This window comes from Anser anser, assembly GCF_964211835.1.
Source record: "Anser anser genome assembly, chromosome: 10".
In the NCBI taxonomy this organism is placed as follows: Eukaryota; Metazoa; Chordata; class Aves; order Anseriformes; family Anatidae; genus Anser; species Anser anser.
The window spans coordinates 21,070,203-21,086,150 of record NC_139730.1 but is presented as its reverse complement, the minus strand read 5'-3'; the positions used below and the strand labels follow the sequence as shown (position 1 = coordinate 21,086,150).

At 37.3% G+C, this 15,948-nt stretch overlaps 1 protein-coding gene across 9 annotated transcripts in view; it reads right to left on the bottom strand.

The window, feature by feature from the left end:
* LOC310904863 (uncharacterized protein) overlaps positions 1–15,948 on the bottom strand; it is a 499,219-nt gene that overhangs the window by 132,857 nt on the left and 350,414 nt on the right. The window lies entirely within an intron of this gene.

Below are 15,948 nucleotides of genomic sequence, written 5' to 3'. Positions count from 1 at the left end.
TCTATTCAGGTTATGCAGCACCTCAATTCAGATCATGTTCTGAACAATTTATTTACAGTCTTGCTCTTTGGCTGCTGTAGCTCACATTAAACCTGTCTTCTGTGCATTTGTTTCACCAGTGTACATTTACCTCGACTTACTGAATAGCACCGTTCTGCTTTAGTTTTCAGGAGATTAGATACTCCATAGCATTAGGGCAACAAAGTACTTCCACACAAAGCAAAAACATCACCTCTATTTTCAAAAGAATGCATCTTTTCAGTATCAAAACACTGACTGAAGAAAAGGAATTACCTTATATAATCACAAGTTAGTACTGCCTTAGCTTGTATTTGAGGAAAACACTAAGATACATCCAAAAAATAAAAATAAAAAATCAATAAACCTAATGAATAGGAAGAGTAAAATACAACTTAGAGATCAGGAAATGCTTAAAGAAAGATATGGAAAACACAGCTATTGCAGAGTGACTGTAAATTCCATTTCAGCATCTCAAGGTAAATAATGTCAAAGGGAAAAATGGCATGCTAGTTATTTTTTCATTCTGTCTACACGGGTTCTATGTAATATTCTAATAACAACTGGAAGGACCATGGACTAAATTGCACACATTTTCTTCATTTAAATGTTACCTGAAGAATAGGAGTATTATAGGGATTACATCTCTTAATGACAAAGCTAATCTCCTGTGTAATAGCTGATGGTGATCACTGCTTGTGTTATTCAAAGTAAAAATGAATTTTTCTGTGTGCTCAATTTCAAAGGATTTCATTTGACTAAAAGAAAGGGAAGGAAATATAAAGGAGGAGACAAGCATGAACTCTGGATTGAAAAGGAGGATAAACTGATTATTTCCATGTTTTGTGCAATCCAAACTTGTTAGAAAAACATGAAGCATCTTATATTAACTGATTTATTTGAGAGGAATATAAAAATGCTCGAGTTTCACATTGTGCAGATGGACAAGTGCAAAGCTTTCAGTAATGATAGCTTATGGAAATAAAATAAAAATATCACAAATTCAGACACCAAGTCAAGACTGCTGAATTGCCATTGTTAGGAGCTGAAAATACCACAGGATTTATTTTTCTTTTGAAAAAATACCATTTTCTGTCCACAGCAAGCTACGTTCAGAGGAATAGCATATTATGCAAAGAGTTATGATTCATACCTCCCCCCTCTCTCCACTGGTATCACTCTTTTCTGTGGGTAACGTACCTCACATCTGATTTATCTTTAGCTGAGAACAACAGTGCTGCATATCTGTAGCCTTTAGAGGCCTGGAAAGAAGTGTCCGAGGGACTCCCTGCCTTGAGAAAGTCCATGCAAGCCAGGAAAACAATGCAGACCTGGAGCCGTGCCTGTTTTCTCTGAGGACATCATCAGTTATAGATGCAGAAGTCTTTAACACAGAGTAAAGAAATACAGTAAATAAATAAAACAATTAAATACAGCTGTCTGCATTTTGGCCAATTTCTTTCCTGACTTAGGATAAAAGCTCCTTGGAGTCCTTAGGATAAAAACTCCTTGCAAACTGAGACCTTGCAAGGGAGGGGAGGGGAGAGGGAAAACAAGAGTAAGTGCAAGCACACGAAGTGGGATTTTATAAAATATCACATCTCTCAGTCTTAAAACGTCTAAAATGAAAATCTGTTGCAGGGACATCATAAAAATAAAGCTGATAATGTGCTCCCCTAGGAAGAAGGAACACATGCTGCTCCCTGGTACCCAGAAGCCATTATTTCCACTGAGAATAAAAACAACTTCCACAGTAAGATGCATCTCCAGCTTCCAGAGCTGATTTAGAGCTATTGGGGAACTTTCAAAATTGGAAAGGCTTAGCATGTAATTAGTGCATGGGAAATGCCCCTACTGAAACCTTCCTTTGTTTGATCATTTACCTCCTCACCCAGGAGGACTTGCATCTGCTCCCCCAGCCCTGCAGTGCCCTGTTCAGTCACGCTGTTATCAAAGCACAGCAATCAATTGTGTCTCACTACAAGTGACCATCAATAAGTATCAGGGAACAACTCACTGTTACACAGATATAAATACATATTCCAGTTCACTTTTTTCTTTGGACACCATCATCTAACAACTGCAAAAAAAATAAGCCTGATGGCCCAATAAAATTCCTCAGCAGATACCAAAACTGTAAAATTTCTATGAACTTACTTGTATGCAATAAAAATCAACAACAACAAAAAGTAATTAAATTCAAGTGTGATACAAACACACATATTCCTGTGTTAAAAAGACATTGGGGGACTAACCTATAAACTGAATATTCTTCCTAAAACTTGAAAAGGATTTTCAGGTGTTGTAATCAAGCTTTAGGGTCAACATGGTATTGCAATTAATTGGCTAATCATCCTTCAGTGAATACCATGCATTATTTTGTTTCTCCCGTACTGCATTAAATAATCAGCTGTACTAAAAATGGTGAGAGGAAAAGAAGTTTAAATTCAGAGCCCAGCCTTCCTGGAGATGGGGCAAAACCTCACACAATCACAAAGCCCAGTTAACACAGCGCCTAGGGACCACTACGAAAACACAAATAACCCCTTGTAGGGCTGCAGCCCAACCTGATTCCTAGGATGCATCTGTCTTTCCTCTCACTTGCACTTTGACTGTCAGAACTTTTCTTACAAGAAGACTAGGATCTGCAGTGGGGAAGAGTAATGCTCTCACTTTACCTCCTTCCCACGTTGTTCATCCTCAGTATTCAAGGACAGGGAGGAGATGTGCTTTGCTGTGCTAACAATAGCCTTATTTTCAAAAAGAAGGTAAAACTAGACATCTATAAAAATGCCAATAAAACTAACCAGGAATCCTTTCCAAGATATTTTAAAAGAAGAAGAAAAATTAAAAATTGCAAACATGCTCACCATAACGTGATTACACTTCAGTACAAGACAGTATTACTAGCACAGCACTTTTTGGTGGTTTATGAGAATTTTCTACAATCTGAAGTTCTTTAAAATTAAATTGCACTTCAAAGTTTCATTTACACACTGTAAAAATGATATAGTTAAGTTTTCAACAGGGAATGAATTATTCATTAAAGAAGATAATGGTGTTAAACTCGTCCAAGGAGCTATAACATTAGCATAAAGAATGCCTTATGTCACATTAATTTTAAAAACAGAAAAGATACAACACAAAAGATATTGAACCATGGATTTGTTTTTTGGTTACATTAAACAAAAAGCAGTTATTCTTACAGCAACCTTTTCATAGCATTTTAATCATACTGGTAGGTATTTTACAAGCCATTTGATCTTAATTATTAATTGCATCAGGGTAGGCTGGGTAGAACATGCTTCTATTCTAATTTTATTATCTTTGCTTTTGATTTTTTGCAAAGATTCAAGAGAGAGAAATGCTTAAAAATGAAAAAAGACTTTTTTTTTCCTTTACTTCTCAGTGGTGGAAAATACAGGTGTAAGAATACACTACCCCTCACTTTTATTTATTCATTTAAGACCACTTACAGTAAGTTTAGCAAGATAGGGGATTCCAAAAGTTCTGGGGAGGTGAAAAACTGAAATAGAAATATTGTCTCCAAAAATAGTTAGCTTAAATAAATACAGCAACCTTTATGCCTATATATATCTGTAAGGAGTCACTGAGATACCAAATCAGTATTTGTAAGAGAGTTGTTCTTGAATTCAGTCTCCAGTTAATTCTATATACTGATAGAGACATATGTTCTGTAAAACGGACTCATTTCAGTTATTTTTTAGTCTTTTTAAATTAAAAATTATTATTTAAATTATTAAGTTATTTGGGTAAATATACTTAAGTCTGATAATGAGAGAACTGTGTTTTCTCTGAAACCACCCATCTTGGCTTACTCATTCCTGCTAGTGTGCAAAATGGCTACTTAATCAGTTTTCCAACAGAATTTAATGAACAGCTTTTACACCTGCTTTGGAGTTAAAACTAGTTTTAGAGCTCTTTTACTTGTTTCCTATAACTTGTTTTACAATTCATTTAAGGTCAAACCAAAGGCAGGTTTTTCTGTCAGGGAAACAAATTGTTTCACTAGGAAGATTAGGGCAATGACTGTAGCAGTCAGAGGGGTTCTACTTACATTTACTTATTTGCATTTGTTTATTACTTACATTTACTTTGCTTTACCTATTCAACAGTTATATCAATCTCTGCAGATTTAGGAAAAAGCTGAGATAATGCTGCTTCTGCACAGTTAATGAGACAAACTCATGAAAATGCTACCAATGAATAACCATGTAAAATACTGGCTTTACCCTAAGGAATGAGGGATTTGGATGGCATCTTCCCTGAAGGCAGGCTATTGCAAAGTCTGATTCAGTCTTGCAGTTCATCTCACAGTTAGGAATGAATATTTCCTCCCAAATCCTTTGCAGGGATGGTCTAGTTGCACTCGCCCTTTGAGCGCAAAGTGATTGGTCTAGCTGAGCTCCTTTCCAAGCCGAGTTCCTAAGGTTTGCCTCACCCTTTAAGTCCTTCTCAGAAGGTTGCAAAGGTTGTCCCTTCATTCCCAGGTTCCAACTGTAATGTTTACATAGTTGCTCCCTTGCAAGCCACAGGGTACAGGGCAATAAAACCCAGTATCCTTCCAGCAATGAAGAAAAATTGGTGCCATGGAAGAATGTTTTCTGTACTCACTATGGCATAAGCCCAGGGCCTATGGAAACGACACTGGCAATGAAACCAGGAGTAACCACAAAGTAGTGCTTCATTCTGTCCATCTGGAACTTGGGGGCAAAATTCCTTCCTTGCCACAAAACCACTCTGTAAAGCTCCTTATTTATTTTAGACACATTCCAGATCCTGCAGCTCAAAGAGCAACCTCAAAAACATGAATTGCATGTAAACTCATTCAGCTTACTCCTCCACGGCCTGCAAACTGCTTGAAATGATAGCCCTGGGAAGCAGAAAATAGTCCATTTGTCTCTAATGTTTGTTAACTGAAACCCTGAGGTCCCCTGCCCACAAGGTTAACGCGTTCAGTGCTGATTATATTGAGGAAACATTTGGCCTGTGTGCTTACCCCTACAGTCTATGACAGCTCGGGACCCCCGATACCAACATCCCCACCCTGCGCATACAATAATCCTCTCTCCCCTCAGCAGTTTTTCAGACATAGTAATTAATTGCAAATGACTGAGACACACTGGCATCAAAAATGAGGAAGGATAAAACCATTTCTATTTAGCAGCTCACAAAACAACACAGCAGCCACTGTGCCAGCTGCAGTATACTTTTCCTCATTTAATTAAGAACTTCATCCATTTACAGAAATCTGCTATACAATTTCAAAGGCAGCATCAAACAATGAAATCTAAGTCTGCTTATCTCTTGGGGAGTACAGACCTTCCCCACAGTAAATAATGAACACTCCCGTACCTCCAAACGTACCCCAGGTGTTTCTGCCCAGCCTTCAGTTACTGCTATTCCTCCTAAGTAATTACTACTCAGAGACATCTTCAATCAGGTATTTTAGCAGTATTAAGGGCGCTATTTGAATCCTAATTCCACAGAGACTTCCATGGGTTGGAACAGACATTAGATCAGGCACTAAATATACACATTTGGGACTGTGTTATGACATAAAAAACTGTTTCATGTTGGATGGAAGGTAAGACAAATAACATATGATGGGAGAATTTAATATTTCTTTTCCTGGAGGTTCAATATGTTGAGAGAAAGTAATAATAAAAGTGTGTGATATCAGAGTCAGGCATATAGCAATCTGAGTAATACAGGTGCTAGCTGAAATTATGAAGAGATAGCAATAATGGATAGAACACTGACAGTAGATAATACTTATGTGTTTCTAGATACATACCAATGTCAGCTAGTTTTCAGAGGCAGGGACCCTGATAATTCCCTACTTTATTGACTTCTGTTCTATTATACAAAATTATGGCTGTTTAGATACAATCCTCATATCTGATGGATAGCAATGCTATGGAATAAGAGTCACTCACTCCTCTGCTATGGAATGACTGTACAGATTCATAATCTGAAATTTATCTCAGTTTAAACAACTATCACACACACACAGGGCTGCAGGAACATGAAAAAAGTACTTTAGACTTCTACTCAGGTTTTGGGGCCTAAATTTCTGAAACCATGGTAACTTTGGGCATAAATAGCTGTGTGGGTGCAATTTATTTCATTTAGATCACTTTTGCACATCCAAAAACTATGACCTTTAGGCTACTGATTCTAAAAGGCAAATGAAACAGTGACTATACTCTGTGTAGTAGCTCACAATACAGAGCTTAGGTAGCAATAGGTAACAGCTAGAAAGAGTTATAGGCTAAGGTAAGATAAACATCTTTTAAATACTTTCAGATCAGATTTACTTTAAGCTACCCAAACCTCTCTTGGCTGAAAATCTGGTTGCTCTGTGAAAATTCCTGACCATAGCAGAACCCAAAATACCTGGAGAATAACCTGTCTCATCGCACTGTATAACAACAAGAAAGAAAAGCAGAAGGGAAAAAAAATCATAAGACCATACAAAACTACATGGAGGTGGCGCATATATATATATATATATATATATATATGTATATATAACTTGAATCTGCATGGACACACGGTTTCTTCTTCTTTCTTTCCCAACATTCAATAGTTTCTGATTTCATTTTCAACTCCTAGCAGCCGATTATCAGTGTAACAGGTAGAATGAAAAAGAGAGAAAGGAGGTAGTTCAGTTTAATTAACACAGAAGCAGCAGAGGTTTATTTTGGTACTCCAGTCTCTCCAGAAGAGTCAATGCTCTCACTATCAAGCCCTATTAAAAATTCATTTACTTCATACTCCCTCATAATACTTTCCTTAAGGAAAGGAATGAAACAGTGCATATTTTGTGAATGATTTATAAAGTGGCACTACAGAGGTACGGCCTGAATCACAGGTTCTTGTGGAACTGCAGCACTACTTCTCCTATATAGACCTTAAAGGAGTTAAAAACATTTTTTCCTCTTATTATTTGACATCAAGGGAGGGCCCTTTTACTTTTCTCAGGTACCTCCAGACCTCAGCACTTTAAGCATCAGAACCTTTCTCCCTCCAGCCCTGAGGAGGGATCCCCAATTTGACTATCTACCTTTGACTGGGAAGCAATGGGTTCAGAGAAAGGTAAGGTAGACCTCTGATGTCTCACAAATAGATCTTCTTAATGCACTTTGATATCAGAATTCTCCATCCACACAGATAGCTAATTTATTTTGAGGCTAACCAAATCATCCTGATGAAACAGAAAAAGCAGCGAGAAGTAAAGGAGGTGGCACATGACAGGAGAAAAACATGCATTTTCTTAAAGAAATGTCACTAAATGCTCTTCCTTCCAGGCATATACAGTTCAAAATGTGTTTTCTGTTTCAGGGGCATATTGGGCTCACCTTGCTGAAATCCTGGTCCCAAGCCATATAAATAGATAAATGAATAAAGCTTATGCTTTGTGAAGTCAATGGCAAAGCCCAGTAATATTTGTCCTTGTACACTCACTTTTTTTACCCTGCATATACCAATTTTTCATATTATACATTCTTTAAAAGCATGCTGCCCTGATTCTTTCAAGCATCAGAATATACTATAAAACATATTAAATATAAAATATGGCTGGAGGAAAACAAACGTTTATCAGCAATATCTGATCTTATGTGATAGGTAAGGAGGCAGCAGACATATTTGATACACTGCTCTGTCTGAAGCAATAAAAAGCGATATTGAATAGCTGGTGCCAGTTTGCATTCTGGGGATGTATCCCCAGAATCAGCATCCTAAACACGAACTTATTTCTACAGTCTTTGCAAATCACTTTTTGTTCTCAAGATGCACATGCCAATTTCAGTCAAAATGTTTTCTTGCTGGCCATGGATTTACTAAAAAAAAAAATAACTACTGATACATGCCTCCTTTGTGGTGTTTGTTCTTAAAGTCAAAGGGACAAAGAATGCTACCATATAAACTCTAGATAAACATTGCAAGAATCAATTCCACATCATACAAATAATACAATTACTTTCAAAATTGTAAAAATTCAAAAATGTAGGTGATTTGCCAGTATCTAGAAGAACTTGGTAAAGTGAGGTGCCAATGGCTCTTCCTAGTGGGTTTCACAGAAGTTTCAGAAATATGGTGCTTTTGGTCACAAGCTACAAAAATGACAAGAGTAACAAAAGCACACCTCTTAATAGCTTACACTTTGATAGTGCATATCTAAGTGCCATCTCCTTAAGCCATGTCATTTCATAGATGACCTTTCCTTATGAGACCAGGGAGCTGCACAAAGCTCAGCCCCTTAAGGGCCACTGGAGATTAGCAGGTATGAAGGTGAACAGTCCGCAAGCTGCCTCCTCCTCCCCTTTATTAAGGATAAGCAAGTTCCCAGGAAAAATTATTTAAGTGAGAAGTACGTATCAGAGAGAGAACAATCACAAAAGTGATTTATTGCTACTGGGAATTTCTGAGCTGATTGAATTCAGTCTTCCCTACCTTCTATTTTTATATATAAGTTTTCATTCTTGAAGGCAAGAGAGGGTAGAGAGAAACAGGTGTTGACAATAAAAATGAACAGAGATTGAATAGAGTGTGGCCTACAGCTCAGCCACTGTGCAGGAGAAGTAATCAAAAATATGCACACACACACCCCTCTGCTACCAATGAGGAATGAAAGAGATTGCATATTATGTATGTTATGTATGTAAGAATGGAGAACTTGTTTTCATTTAGTTATAACTTCTGAAAGGCTCAACATATTCTACCACAGTTTTTCTTTCTACTACATTTGCGTATTTGCTCTTCATCTTATCTGAAATTAATACTTCTATACAATTGCCCTCTGAAAAGTCTCTTTCAAAACCTAAAGAAAATTAAGTTAATTTGTGAATGATCTCCTTAGTTATGTTTCTGTTCTTAATGTTCCAGCCCATCTATGCATTTGTCCTTCAAACGTGCACTGCCATAGTAAAAATCTGCATCCTGGATTCCTGCACAAATCAGGCAGCGCTATGCAGACAGGGATTAGATTCAGTCAGGATCAGGACAGTTGACTGTGCATTTCCTGGATGACAGTCTGCCCCTGAATCCTGTAACGCCCCCTTCATCTGAGGTGCATTATAAATACAAATAATATTTATACCGCCCACAGTTTCACGAAGATGTACCCTAGTTAGGAGCAATCATCCCGGTTTAACACATCATCTGTCACAGCACACCACTGCGCTACCTTCAGCACTGAAAAAAAAAAAACAGAACTGTAATAACCTAGTGCTTCACACTTGTTCAATTATTCTGATTCTGGTTCTAGAGCTAGCACAAATAAGTCTGCGGTCTCTTAACAGTTTAATCCTAGAAGAATCTGATCCTCTGGAAGACTCTGATATAGGAACTCATGTCTTCATTCCACAAACAGTCCTAGCCCATGTCAGTTTGTTTTTTAAAATAATTCCCAGTTTTAGCCCACAATCTTGATAGAATATATAACTGAGGCATTTACGGACTTTTTCGTACCTCTTCTCTTCATAAGAACCCTGTCACAGACAACTACCTTGGAGTCTTTAACTCTGCATATTTAAGGAAGTGTTATTAACAGAAGTTGTGCGTTAAGAGATATGTAAATCATAGGATTAGAGTACTGTTAAAGGAACCAAGTCTTTGATTAACTAATATTTTATGACTACATTCTAAACTGAAGTTACCTAGAAATAAAACATTCTTGGCAATGACAATGTTATTGTTAACGTTAGAATTATAAATGTAGGGAAACTACAGGGCTAAAAGGGTCAAGCACTTCATTACTGGATACAGTCTTAGTGTTCCTTGTACATTATGGTACAAGGAATGATCTTCATTTGGGGCCTTCTTCTAACAAATAATGTCCCAGACCTTTAGAAAACTTAATATACTCATATGATTCCACAAAAGGCAGCCCAGCCACCATGTTTTTTTATTAATTTTATTTATTTATTATTAATTGGACTAAACAGGCTGAATTCTACTTGTTTCTGACTGCACATGGCAATTACACTGATGTCTCTCTCCTCTTGTGGCATCTAGTGATAATAGAGTTTCTTGTTCATTTTTAAAGATACTTAAACACAGAAGATTTGAGAGAATCTCTGACAAATTTTGTGTTTTACTCCTTCACTGGGCTTGTAAACATTTACTTATAAAAGATAAGCGTGCTATCTGTGCATCGTAAATTTACTGAAGCTGAAACCGAGAAGTACGTTTAGACTATGGGTTTGTTTGGGATATCCCAGTGGCCCCAATTTCATGCAGAAATATATTAATGCAAATCTGAGGGAATGTAGTAACTTCAGAGAAGTTAATATTCATGCGAGCACAACTGAAAACAAAATGTGTTTTTGGAATTCAAGCAACTCACCCTGAAATCAACAAGTTGCATGTATGCTGTGACAGAATAATGTTTATAATTTCCTTTTGAATAGCATTAATGAATTAGGCAAAATGCTGAAACTTATTCTGGCATATTTTTCTACAGAACTCCACAGAATATCTTGTCGACCTAGTTTTCTCTGAAGCACTTTAAGATTGATTTGATACAACATTCCTATTAAAAACTAGAGCAACAGGTAGAGACTCTATACGTATAAGATGTATACATATTTAGGTCATTTATGGCAGGTGGGAACTTTGTAATGCTACAATTCCTGGACAGTTTGTCAAAAGAAATCTTTTGAAGATTTCTTTTTTCATCATCACCACTGATGTGACCAAAACCAAGCTTTCACACAGTGTTTTCCTTACTCTTTCATGTTCCTTAAAGGAAAGGAATGTGATACACCTGGCCTCTGTGCAGCTGATGCATCCCCCTCCCCATATTGTTTATTTACACCAGCTATGTCAGAAACACATATTGTGCCCTCTCAAAGAAGTGGCATGAAAACCACAGACCTTACTGCCCCACCCCTGGGGCAGGGTGGCAGAACCAGGTGAATTAGAGCATATATAACTCTTACATAGCACTGCACACACCTGAATTACTTGATTGACTAACTATTGAAATATTTCTGTAATTCTGTTTCTAGCTGTATGATGCCAGTCCTGGTATGAAGAATTAAACAGAGAAACTAACTAGATGAACACAGTGTGTTTTGGTCTCTGCTGCCATTTTGGTTAGTGTTGTTATACTGTAAATTCTTGCAGTCTCCTCCTCTCCCCACCCCCCAATATAATAAACTGCAGTATAACTTGGCTTACCTCTTCTCTCAGCTTTACAGAAACAACCACAAAATCAGTATGATGACATCAAAACAGAGGAAAAGAAATTATGTCCATTTGCTTTGGCCTCCCATCTACTAAGAACAAACACACATTTCCAATATCATCAGCAAATCCCAATGTTTCATAAACACATTCTCCAATCCTATTTCTGTTCTGACAGCAGCGAAAAGGTTAAGAATGAGATCATGTCAGCTTAGCTGACTACTCAAGGTTTTGCCAATTTGGATCACCACCTTAACATTATTATTTAAATGTGGCTTTTGTATTTCATTGCATACAAGGCAATTATATTTGCATTTAAGATGCACCATAATTGTAAGAGTATGACATTGTTCTGATGATAATGTTCATTGATAATTCATAATGCAGTTGGCTCATGCCATGAATCATGACTCTCTTATCACCTTTCTCACATTTTACTTGCTATTAGATGGCTTTATTTGCAGATTGATGCCTTAAACTCACATTTTGAATCTCTCGATGGTATAAAATGCCTCTTATCTCTTAATGTATGTCACTGTATACTTGACAATAGCTCACTTTTTGGTAAAGTCCTCATTTAGTTCTCATAACAATAATGGTTCTTGCAATGTGTATGTTTTGGTGATGCAAGCTTATGCCAAAGGCAGCCAGTTATCTTACTCAATTCTACATATTTCAGACATGTTTGTATAAACCCAGAGTACGACAAAACAAAGAATTTCTGCATTACTATATACTTCAAAAGTCTGGTATTGTTTTTCTCTTGAATTGGGTATAATACTCAAATATTTATATTTTTTTCCCTGGGGTAGAAGGTTTTTGGGAGCAAAGAAACAACAACAAATTAACACTATCAAAATGCTGACAGATCTTGTGTGGATTGGAACTGAGTGGTATGTCCTTTCAAACTACAGTTACGTTACATTTTCTAGTGTTCTGCAGTAATGACTGGGGTTCATATGATCCTTAGCTCCATAATGTGTAAATGGACAAGTCAGCTCTCAGCTCTCTCAACTTTTTTTTTTTTTCCTCCAGTTTATTTCTTCCATGCTTGGGCTCCATGCTAGTGTGCTCAGGAGCATTTGTATGTGAATCCCCAGCATGGTCAAGCTCAATCGGGTGCTCAGTAGCATGCTAACAGGGCTGTGTACGCGTGCCCCCTTAGTCACCCAGGATGCACTGAGAATTAGCTGAAGGGCAGACTTTGGTAGATCATGGAGGAGGTGAACTGGGAAGCAACACAAGTATCCCAGAACGAGTAACATGCACCAGAGTCATTGTTAGGTGCCACGTGCATGTGAATTGTAATGCTAATGAGAACTAAAATAAGACAGCAAACAGAAGTGTGCTCTTAGTGAAGGACTCTATTTTAGGGAAAAATTATTATCCCCTCCTCCATCCCGCCCCCCCCCCCCAAAAAAAAGAATTTATATTTTGCAGCAAGTCTTTTTGTGTCCAAAAATAAATTTTGACCAACTCTACATACAATGCTTAGCTATACTATGCATTACAAACATTGGTAGGTTTAAGCCTTCCATTAATTAACTTCAGCTGCCCAAAGAAACTTTGTTAAAGAGAAAGTTGCCATATTGTCCAAAAGATAAAAAAGCAGCCTAGCTTTAATGAAACAAAAGCCTAAATTCTACCAGCAAGGAAACAATTTACAATAGCCATTCCATGAAGATAAATATATTGAAATTATCACCTATAAGAGATTCCCTCAACTATTTTTACTGTTACTCATACAAATGTTCTCAGACTTTGATGAGCATATGGTTTTAAATTAGGAGTAAGTTGTGTTTTCGTGGGCACGCTGTTTGCTAGTAATACTTCCCCATGTTAATAGGGCCAAGTATAACTAAGCAAACCCTTTTCTCTATTTTTAGTTGCATTTCTGAAAAATCAGTCTTGATGCACTCCAGCAATTACATTATTTCCTCATACCATGCAATTTACTTGCAATTTACTTGCAAGATTGGCTTTTTAAAGAGTTCATATTATAAAGCTTTTGAAATATTCAGAAGTGCAGTGCTTGGATTTTTATTTTTTCATTTTTTGCCTTTAAATGACTAGTTGACACTGGGACCACACTTATCCTGCACTGGCTACCAGAAGGATGGTAGACAAAAAAAAAAAGTTCTGAAGCTATTCATACAACTTACTGATTTACACAGTGAGGTTTTGATTAGGGTCTATAAAACTTGAAATTCTTTTTTTGGGGAGCTTGTACTTGTTTTCATATGAGTTTCAGGTTGGGGGGGGGGAATGGTCAGACAGCACCACGGGGATACATTTCACAAAGGGAATATTGTTGTAAAGCCCTCAGTTGTGGAAACGTATAAGCAACACTTCCACATGAACACAGGATCTGTTACAAATCTCTAAGTTCTCTGTTAGCATTCTGCAGTTTCAGTTAGAGGTCTGATCTCCCCTGCAGAATGTCTGTGACCCTGGGCTTACTGCTGATTATAGGTCAAATGCATCTGCAAAAAAAAAATCCCTGTCATACAGCCTGAAAAATGCATTATTTTCTTTTCTATCACTGTCAATCCCAGATATGCAGATACTACTCAGGAAAGGTCTTGTGAATGTAAACTGTTTTTTCCCTCCTTCCAAGACTGATAGGCTAACAGCTAAGAGATACTGCTTGATGTTTATATTATTCTTATAATATCCACTTTTAGAACAGAATATTCCAAGTTGGAAGGGACCCACAAAGATCATCCAGCTCCTGGCTCCACACAAGATGACCTAAAAATTAAAATACATGTCTAGAAGAAGAAATGTTTCTGGGAACAGCCATGTAAGTGAGACAATGCTTTGGCGCGCGTGTGATATCTAAGCTAATAGATAAGTTTGGAAGGCAACCTTGTAGTAGCAAAATGATGACACTATGCAGTGCTGTGGACATCTGGGTAGCTGCTCAGTGTTAATAAAGTTTGTCTCTATTTACAACAACTTTTGATGAAAGTATTAAGATAAGTACCTACAAGATTTCATGCAAGTATTCTGTAATTAAAATTCACGTTAATGTTCCAACAGAGTTGTCAACAAAACAGAAAAGCTGAGTGGGTAGAAAGCTCTGTAAAAGTTGGTTTGTAGGATTACTAAGTATTTACATAATGACTTGTTTTCTGCAATAAGCACTGGAGTCTGGATGGGCTTTTATGTTACTGAGTTTTTTGCCCCATAGCATCCTATTTATTTTTATTTTCTATGACACTGAGGCTATGCCTGTTGTTTTTATAAAATACTGGAAGATGACAAGAGTCCCTGTAGCATTATATACATTACACAGACCCCAGAGACTCCAGTTAAATCCAAGCTGTGAGTATCTCAGTATCGGGTCGAGACACAGAGGCAATCCCATTACTGAAAGGTTTTTAAAAAAAAAAAAAAAGCTTTCACATCACAGCATGGGAAGAGAATAAGAAATGATGAAATCTGCAGCAAAAGTTCTCATTCTGGGTTCATGGCAGACCTCACATTCACTGGTTTCTGGTGTAGCCCTACAGTGACTAGAACCTACTGCCTCTCAAGCTGCACAGATAAACAGTGCCAAGCCAGGTCTCCTGTTCATCTTTATTCCCTCTGAACTGGCCAGTCCTGTAATGGGTAAATGCCTCCAAGAACAACTGAGTCTGTTTGCTCTTTATGGTAGGTGCTCATCACTTTTCCTAATCCAAACTTCACCATTTGAATAAGCAATTCCAGAAAGATATCATAAATAAACAATGAGCCCTAAATAACATTAATGTAATCACATTGAAACAAATATATTTCATAAGATTTTTGATTTTCCAGGGTTAGTTGGGGGTGCAGAGTAAGGTATTCCACTTAGAATTAAGTCTAAGAAGGAAGAAAAGGTTTTTCTCTGGAGAAATTCGGTGGCAACAGGACCTGCTGTTCAGTAGGAAGTGCTGTAACTATTTGCATTTATTTTTCAAACAATAATAGTGTGAAGAACATTGTAGCTGAGGAATTATGTTTGTATTATAGTTTCTTTTCTCCAACCATAAGACTCACTGAATTGTACCATGGAGGCTTAATTTTTCACTCTGATTTTCTTTTCCATGGTTTGCAAATAGTCTATTTATAATTACTTTCAATTAACTCAGCCTTAGCCAATCAACAGACCATAAACTGAACTTAAACTGTTATGAGCTGTGCTTGGTGATGAAAATTTATCCTTACATTAAGCGTTAGTTCATTAGAAAATCTGAGCCCAGGGAATTACAGAAGCTAAGTACAAGTTTTAAATCCATAGCAACATAGATCTAAAATGTTCAAAGTTCTTCATTGCAATTATCAGTTTAACTGCAAGGCCACAGATGATAGCTGTTCTCCATTGGTCCTATTAGGATCCCTGGGATATTTTTCATGAAAAATAAACAATGGAATGTGGTGAAAATTGAGTGAGAACAGACACTGTGAGCATAGAGTTGACCATAAGACAAACGTGCGGCTTAGCATTAGCTGTATCCCTCAGTAGGCTTTAGGAATGGGTCTTCTTCCAAATATATAATGCCCCCAGAAGCTTAAATTAATATTCGAGTATATACCAAAACAGTAGAATCACAGAATGACTTGGGTTGGAAGGGACCTCTAAGTCCAACCCCCTGCCATGAGCGGGGACACCTCCCACTACACCAGATTGCCCAAAGAACATCTAACCTGGGCTTGAACACCTCCAGGGATGGGGCATCCACTACT